The 7,972-nt window shown below is 41.4% G+C and overlaps 1 long non-coding RNA gene across 2 annotated transcripts; it reads left to right on the top strand.

Moving 5' to 3' along the window:
* The first annotated feature begins 340 nt into the window (after positions 1-340).
* LOC141729748 (uncharacterized) lies at positions 341-5,319 on the top strand. 2 transcript variants are annotated; one of them, XR_012581197.1, is made up of 4 exons: positions 341-512; positions 1,807-1,885; positions 4,392-4,443; positions 4,827-5,319. It is a non-coding gene; the product is annotated as an uncharacterized LOC141729748 (long non-coding RNA). The 2 variants fall into 2 exon arrangements; XR_012581196.1 differs by lacking the exon at positions 341-512 and having other exon boundaries at positions 1,383-1,885.
* Positions 5,320-7,972: the final 2,653 nt, after the last annotated feature.

Consider the following 7,972-nt stretch of genomic DNA (forward strand, 5'->3'; position numbering starts at 1 on the left):
CAGAAAAATTAATAGAAATTCTTCTGAAAGAAACATAAGATTTTCACATCTTTTGAAATTTCTTCAGTGAGAGTCTGCAGAGTTCAGGCTTGTTACTAAGAACAGCCCAATGTATATTTGAGGGTGAAAAAATAATCATGTCACTTCTTTGGAACGTGATCTAAAGTTCACTGAAGTGAATGAAAAGGCTCCTGTTGGTTTTAAGTGGATCCAGCCTTTACACAGGGAACAGAAGACGTGTGTCTCATCTACTTAAATTTGAAAATGTTATTGGTAATTTGTGTTGATAGAAAGAGCACATGGTAACTTTCTTTCTGCATTTATATAACAGGAGGCAAAAGCTTCGAGTTTGAAAACATTGAGGATGCAGTTGCCTATTTCCAGCACGATGAGAGAGACACAGCCAAGGACTGGGCTGCTTTAAGAGTATTTGATGGAAGGCAAAGCATTAGGCACTGGTTTCCCTCAAGCAAAGGTGTCCCATTGCCATCCCACCAACAGATGACAACCTGGTGAGCAATGTCACCCTCAAGCTTGCAAAAGGGAAGATGGTTCTTCCTGAAATACCTATATTGATGTTTTATTTGTGGGTTTAATTAAGTGATTATTACATTCTCACCGAAACAACCAAGCCATCGAGTACTGGAGGTTATCAAGGAATCCACCGTAGATGGGCCGAGCAGGTGCTGCAGCCTGGGGAGGTCCCCTAGTACTGCTCTGTGATGGAGTGAACAGTGCTGGGGTCATGGTTGGACTTGATCTTAAAGACCTTTTCCAGCTACAGTGATTCATTGACAAATGTTTGGGAGTGCAGGACAGAGCTGTCCACATGGCTGAAAATGCATAGCTGCCACTGGTCCCCTGGTGTGATGGATGGGGTTATCTGGGGCTTGAATTAATGCAGGAGTAAAAGGAGAAAAGAAAAACAGCAGACGAGTGCCTGAAAGGATCTGTGATGATCTTGTATTTTTAAGATATTCCTGTGTCAATATGCTTGCAAAGCAATCTCTTCTACAGCCTTGTCTACCATCACCATTTTGAAGAAGAGGTCTTTTCATGACTCACTCAAATTGATTTTATCTGATAGTCAAGAACTGCCTAATCTTTGATGCTCATGTAAGTATGGCTTTTTTTTTTAAATGACATAGCATTCAAAATATTTGAAAGCCATGCAGAGAAATATTGCATAATAGGAAATTGTGCAGGAATGAGAAGGCTGAAGCTGTTCATCTGTAATAACACAATGCTTCTGTTTTACACAAATGACTTGATTCAAACCAGGACTTGCTCTGGATTTTGACCAGTATTAAAACAGGTGAAAGCAAAAAGACCAATTGAATTTTTATTTTTCTTCTTTTCTTTTCTTTAGGTATGCTGTTTCAATTCATTCCTTGCAACACTTTAGCAAATATAGAAAATTAATAGAAATGTCAAGATACTGGTAAAAAAACCCCAATGCTTGAAAGGGAATTTTTATGAACTGATGAGCTGAGAGCTGAGCGGGTACCAGTAGAGTGGGATCAGTCTGTATTTTTCAGCCATCTTTTAGACTGTTCCCTCGTGTTACACGAGCCAGAGGGAGCCTGGAACTACACACAACTTGTTGTCAAAGAAACTTGCACCATCACAAGGTGTCAGCTCTGCTCTCCAGAGACCAAATCTCCAGACAATCAACTCGTGTGTGCTGTTAATGCTTTGTTTCTCTCACTTCTCCCGTGTATATGAAACTGTCAAGCTGAATTACACTTTATAAGGTGATAGGGAAAAGATCTAACATTTCTTTTTCCCTTTTACAAATTTTTACAGTGTGTGGAAGCTAATTTTTGCAGCCTAAAAGCCAACCAAACAAAACAAGTCCTGCTGCTTCAGACCTGACATCTTTCAGGTAAACAAGCAAAGCTTTTGACATAATTTGCAAGTATTATTACTAAAATTTTTTTAAGCTCTGCTTTCATAAAAGGGTGCTGGGAGAGGCATGAGAACAAATTATGCTTATTGGAATCTAGATTTTTAAGTTAAAATACAACAAATAAGCACAAAAGTAGAAAAAAGGCAGAAGCATCACCTTCTCAATCCTATTTCTGACTGTTGTGGAGTGCAGCCTCACTGCAGAGAACAACATTCCACATGCAGAGACTGGAGAATTCATCCATGATTCTCACAAAAATGGACCAAAATTAGCGACTTTCTTAGTGTTTCACTGAAATCTGTCCAGTGAGGACTCCAGTGCTTTCCAGCAACATGAGTCACTTGCTTTTTTGATAATGGACAAGCCTTGTATTTCAAAGATCTGCACAAGCTCCTGGGTTCCCCATGGCAAACAGCAGGAGCTGTGCTCACTCCTGAATCTCTGCAGAGTAAGAGCTTGGCAGTTTCTGTGCCAAACCAGAAAAAGCCCATCTCTGATTTCACACAATAAAAAATGAAAATGGTGAGCTGTACCCACTGCTGGTGTTTCTGTTCCCTGCCAGCACTTTGACACATCTGGCAGGAAAGTTCTCTCAATTAAGTGTTTTCTACCTTTCTATCTTTTCATGGCATTGCTCGAAAAATCCAGGTTTGGCAATTCCTTTGCTGAATAATAAGCCCTGAAGATTCTTCCACACATTTATTGCCTGACTTCTTCCTATAGTTTTGGAAAGTATTTGTATTGCACCATTGAGTAAGCAAGCCCCTGCTAAAGTCAGAGCATAAAGCTTATTCAAGGTGCCTGCATTCCTTGAAAGGAGCCAGACAAACATTTTCTCCACAAATCCAAATTATTCATCAAATTTATTCTGTCTGGGGTTTGTATGTGTGCATGTATTCTTTGTTAAGTGTTCTAGCATATACTAAAGTACCAGGTAGGTTAACGGGATCAGCAAAATTCCTGCCAGTATTAAATGAATATTTGTGGAGGGTGAATTTTGAGTGTGCTGGGTAAAGCTTATAATGCTCAAGGCTATATCCTTCAGCTAAATGGTTAAACTCTGCCCTGAGACCAATTTGCCCAGAACAGTGGGAAAGCACAAAAGAAGCAAGAGTTACTTGCAGTGAAGAAAATGCAACCAAAGGAAAGGATTATTTGAGAATTTAAACAAGCAGTTGAAGTCTTGGAGTCATTCAAGAGGCTTCATTGTTTCCAACAGCAAATTGTTTAGGAAGAGAAATAAAACAACCTATTATTTTGTTTTCCAAGTACCTTTAGTAGCTTGTAAGATTTGTGTCAGACTCCAAGTAGAAAATTATCACCAATTATGTTTCAAAGAATAGCAATAAAAGCTTGGTGAGAGGAAAGCAATACTGAAGCTTCTTCAGTCAGCTCAGTAGTTTTATTTTCTATGTTTTTTTCTGAAGGATATTTTTAAAACTCCGAGCCCATTTTCTCTGCTGTAGAAATACTGCATCGTCTTACTCTTGTTTTTCTCAAAATCACATTTAGCTGTGTGCCTCTAGCTATTAACCCTGTGGATTTCTTTCAGATAGGAGAAAGATTGATTTTGATTTCGGAAATCCATGAGCCTCAAAAACCACCACAGTGGGGTAATACCCCACTTATCCTCTGTTTCTGATGACACAGAGGAAAGCATCTCTGTCCTCTCTTGTTGAGAAGGCACAGCAGCTTCACTTCTAACTCAAGAGTCTTAGATAGAGAGGTATCCTTGTTTTTCTTGTAATTTTTGTCCATCTCTCATGCCAAGTGACAGGATTACTCCTATTCCAACAGCACAGGCACACCTGCTGAGCACCAGAGAACCCCTTCCAGGCCCAAACTGTGGGCAGGTGCCCTGGTGGAATGGTCCCCCCTGGATGCAGCAAAGGAAAACCCTGCTTCATCCTCCCACGAGGATCTGAAAGTTTTTATAGTTAATAAACCTCCTCTCTCCAGTTTCATTGATCTGCATGGACTTGCCAAGGTGGAAGGAGTTTTGTTTGCAGGCTTTTAGAATAAGTACGTTTGAGTTCTTCCTGTAAAATTCTCCATAGTTGGTTACTACACAGAGTTTCAAAAATGGACCCTCTGCTGTGGGATTTGGGTGGAAGTGAAGCTTATATCTTATCCATAACTGTGTAATGGTGTCTGAAAATTCATATTTTTCTTTTAATGGTTTAAAAAGGAGAGTTGCAGTTTTGTAAGGACAAATCCTAACAGGGCAGAGGATGTGGAAGGACGTGGAGGGAGCAGAGTTCAGGGAAGACTGTGGCATAAGCTTTGCCTTCTGTTACCTGCAGGCACATTTAAACCAGCTGCTGCTGTATTAAGGAGGGGGTTTCTTTAACATCTAAGATATATGCACAGAAATATGATATATTTATTCTGACAATTTAACTGAGTATTTAGAAATAGCACCCTCTGCTTTAGATCCTTCTCAAAGGTAGGAATGACCAGAACATTTCTCTTGCCATTTCAGCAGGTGACAGCCCAGTGCTAAGGGTCCAACACAGGCATTCCTCCTCAGACAGGTGAGCAATTCCCAAGGTTTGACATCTCTCCCCACCAGAAGCTTTGGGGATGGGACACACCCTCAGGTCTGTGCTGTCTCCACACCCTGATGTGGATGCCAGTCATGAACTCACTTCTCTTGCCCACCTCCACCTGGCAGAATAAAGCTGAGGGACCAGGTCCCCATGAGAGGTTAACAAAACATCAGTGAAACCAGTGGGACTGGCATTGCTAAATCCAGAGCCCAGAGCAATACTTCAAGTGAGAGAAGCCAACATGATCAATTGAGATAGTGGGCAATGCTGGACCTCAGCTCTTCCCTCGCTCCCCTCCCCTCATATTTATAGGTTTCTAATTTCCGCTGGATAATGAATATCGCTTTTCATTATAATTATGTTAAAAGGTACCAGCGTGATGATTCAGAAACCCTTGAAGATATAGTCATATTTTCAGCAACAGATGGATTTAACACTGCAGATGGAGTGTTAAGAGTGCAGGTAATAACAAACTCAGCAATGTACTGTACTGAAATATAATTGGAAAGTATTAATCATATATTGGTTACTTCAGCTTCACTAAGTAGATGTTTAATTTTCATCAATCTTTTTACCAGATTCCCGGAAAGATTTCTGTGCAGACAGAGTGTGGCTTTAGGTGAAGCAATTGCCCAAATTATTAATGACTGAAGCCTTGATCTTGCAGGCATGTGCCTATGGCTTACCCAGGCATGCAGAATAAAAATCATTTGTGTTAATAAGGTTGTCAGAGGGGCCCCCATTCATATGGCCCAAGCTTCAGCTGGTGACCAGTCCGTGGTAAAGCCCAGACCCTTCCCTTCATGGGGCCTGCTGGAAATCTGCCAACAGGAATGGCTGCCTGCAGGATTTGGGGCAGAACACAGCAATTTGAAAAGCTCCACTTATAGAAGTGAGCCATCAGTCTACGCCTAACTCTGCTGAGAGTTAGAATGAAGACAAAATGGAGGGGGGAGAGGGGGGGAGGTTGCCATTCCTCATTATTTTCCTTAAGTACAGACTTTTTGGAATTATCTTCATGCAGAGAAATGTTTGCTGTTATTCCCATAAACCCTGTCAGCTTGCTGAGATTTTTTAAATGCACCTCTTCAGAGAGGTTGTATTTGAAGTCTAGATTATTCAGGGGAGTTTTTGCTCTGAGCAGACCATGAAGGACCAGAGTAATCAGCGATGCTTGGTTGCATGCCATGACTCTGATTCTTTAATTAATGCTATTTATAACTAGGATATCATTTGTAGGATCGCAAAGTGGTCCCTGCTCCAGTGTGCCACCTGGGGACTCAGGGAATGGGGAGTGTGGAAGGGCACAATTCCAGCTCTTGCAAAATCTATTTTAGATCAGGAATATAAAACAGGGTTTTGGTGATAACAGAAACATTATTCTTTCATGTGTTTTTTTTTTGTGGATGGTTTATGTTCATATTCTTTTCTGTGGGTTCAGGCATTTGGTAAGGCTGTAACTCCACTGATTTTCTTATGAGGTTTTCTTTCCCTGGTGGGAGTGCACAGCCATGGTGTTCCATGATGACCATGGACTGACCAGATGGACTGTTGTAAACAACAACATAAGCATTCAACACCTAAGTTTTAAATCCCATGCAATACTTTGCTCAAATGTTGCAGTCTTTTGCTGAGCTATTTAGTATTTTAGCTATCCATGATCCCTGAAAATGTAATGAAAAACTGGAATTCTCTCTGGAAAATTGACTCTCACTTGACAATACAGTACCTTCATCTTAGCTGATAACAAAAAAAAGATCAGGTAATAAAATTCAACATGACTGGAAATAAAATTGAGCATGACTAGAAACCACAGGTGAGCGTGTTTAATGATGTGAAATGAGTGTGCTGTCTACTTCCTGACAGGCTTTTGTACTCCACAGAGATACAAACAGGTACTGATCGATTGACCATGGTAATCAAATAAAGCTGTGAGTATAAATGGCTCTAAATATGGTGTCTCCAGTCGAGATGAGTGGTTGTAACTCAGGTCCCACACTGCTCTTGTGGGGAGGGGGGAGCTTGTTGCTAGATTGTAAAGATAGCAACAAGCTCTGTTTAATTTTCACTTACACCTTGAAATAAACCCTTCCCTTCCCTTCCCTTCCCTTCCCTTCCCTTCCCTTCCCTTCCCTTCCCTTCCCTTCCCTTCCCTTCCCTTCCCTTCCCTTCCCTTCCCTTCCCTTCCCTTCCCTTCCCTTCCCTTCCCTTCCCTTCCCTTCATGAGAAGAGAGCCCCAGAGCTGCAGCGGGGAGTGCAGGGATGGGTGCACGCAGGCAGGGATGGAGGGATGGGTGAGTGCAGGCAGGGATGGTGGGATGGGTGAGTGCAGGCAGGGATTGGTGTGCACAGCCAGGGATGGGTGAGTGCAGGCAGGGATGGAGGGATGGGTGAGTGCAGGCAGGGATTGGTGTGCACAGCCAGGGATGGGTGAGTGCAGGCAGGGAGGGGTGAGTGCAGCCAGGGATGGGTGTGTGCAGGGGGATCAGGCAGGATCACCCCGAGCTCCGTGCAGTGGAAGCTGAAGGTGTTGCACGGAGCTGACAAATGCAGCTCCCCAGGCACTGACTCGAGAGGTGACACAAAGGACATGAGTCATGGTGCCTTCATTTTCTAATCTGGAGATATTTCTCCATGTGCAAACTAGTAGGATAGACTTTACATCTTACTGGCAATGTTTGAACCCTCCTTCTCTATTTTTTTTCCTTCCTTGCTTATGAGAATTATTTGAATCAAAAATTACTTAAATTTTCAGGTGTCTCAGTTTTGATTTAAATAGTGTCTTTTAAAACTTGTTCTGCATTTGTAGCACAGAGTTGTGTTGCTTGGGAAAGGTTCAGTCTCAGTTTTCACCAGCAGGACAGCACATTTGGTACCCGTTTGTGAGAAACAGGTGGGAAAGCAACTGCATTTACACATAATAATAGAACTTAAAACATATTAAGAAGCTCTCCAGGTCTGTAGAAAAGATATAGGAAAGAAAATACTCCCTTTAATAAATCATCTCATATTTTGCTCTAAAATACTCAAACTCCAGTTCAACCCAAGAGCATTGAGCAAAGGGTTGAAATTTAAATCACTGGTACCTGTGAAAGATGTCATTCCCCACTGTCATTAGGACTCCTATATATCCCTGTCTGCCCTGCATCATCTCAGGATTTGCTGCTTGGTCTTTCCAGTTAAAGTGATGATGTTTTTAATTTGTGATTCATTACAGAGTGCTTTGGATTAAAATTGTAATTCAAGGAAAATCACGAACACATGTTTTATGAAGGCATTTTATTTGCTAGCTCAAACTGTGTGAAGTTTGCTGGATGTATCAGAAAATAAAGGTAAATATCTTGTTTTTCAAAACTTGATAAATTATTAAGAAAGGAAAAATGTCCTGAGTTAATCAATCTGATGTTTTTTCCACCATTTGTCCCTGGAGGATTTAGATGTAGTGGATCGTGCTTTAGTGCTGGTCTGCTCTCATCATTTGCAAGAGAGAAAATAAACATTCCTGTGTCTCAAC

This window comes from Zonotrichia albicollis, chromosome 8 (assembly GCF_047830755.1).
Source record: "Zonotrichia albicollis isolate bZonAlb1 chromosome 8, bZonAlb1.hap1, whole genome shotgun sequence".
NCBI lineage: Eukaryota > Metazoa > Chordata > Aves > Passeriformes > Passerellidae > Zonotrichia > Zonotrichia albicollis.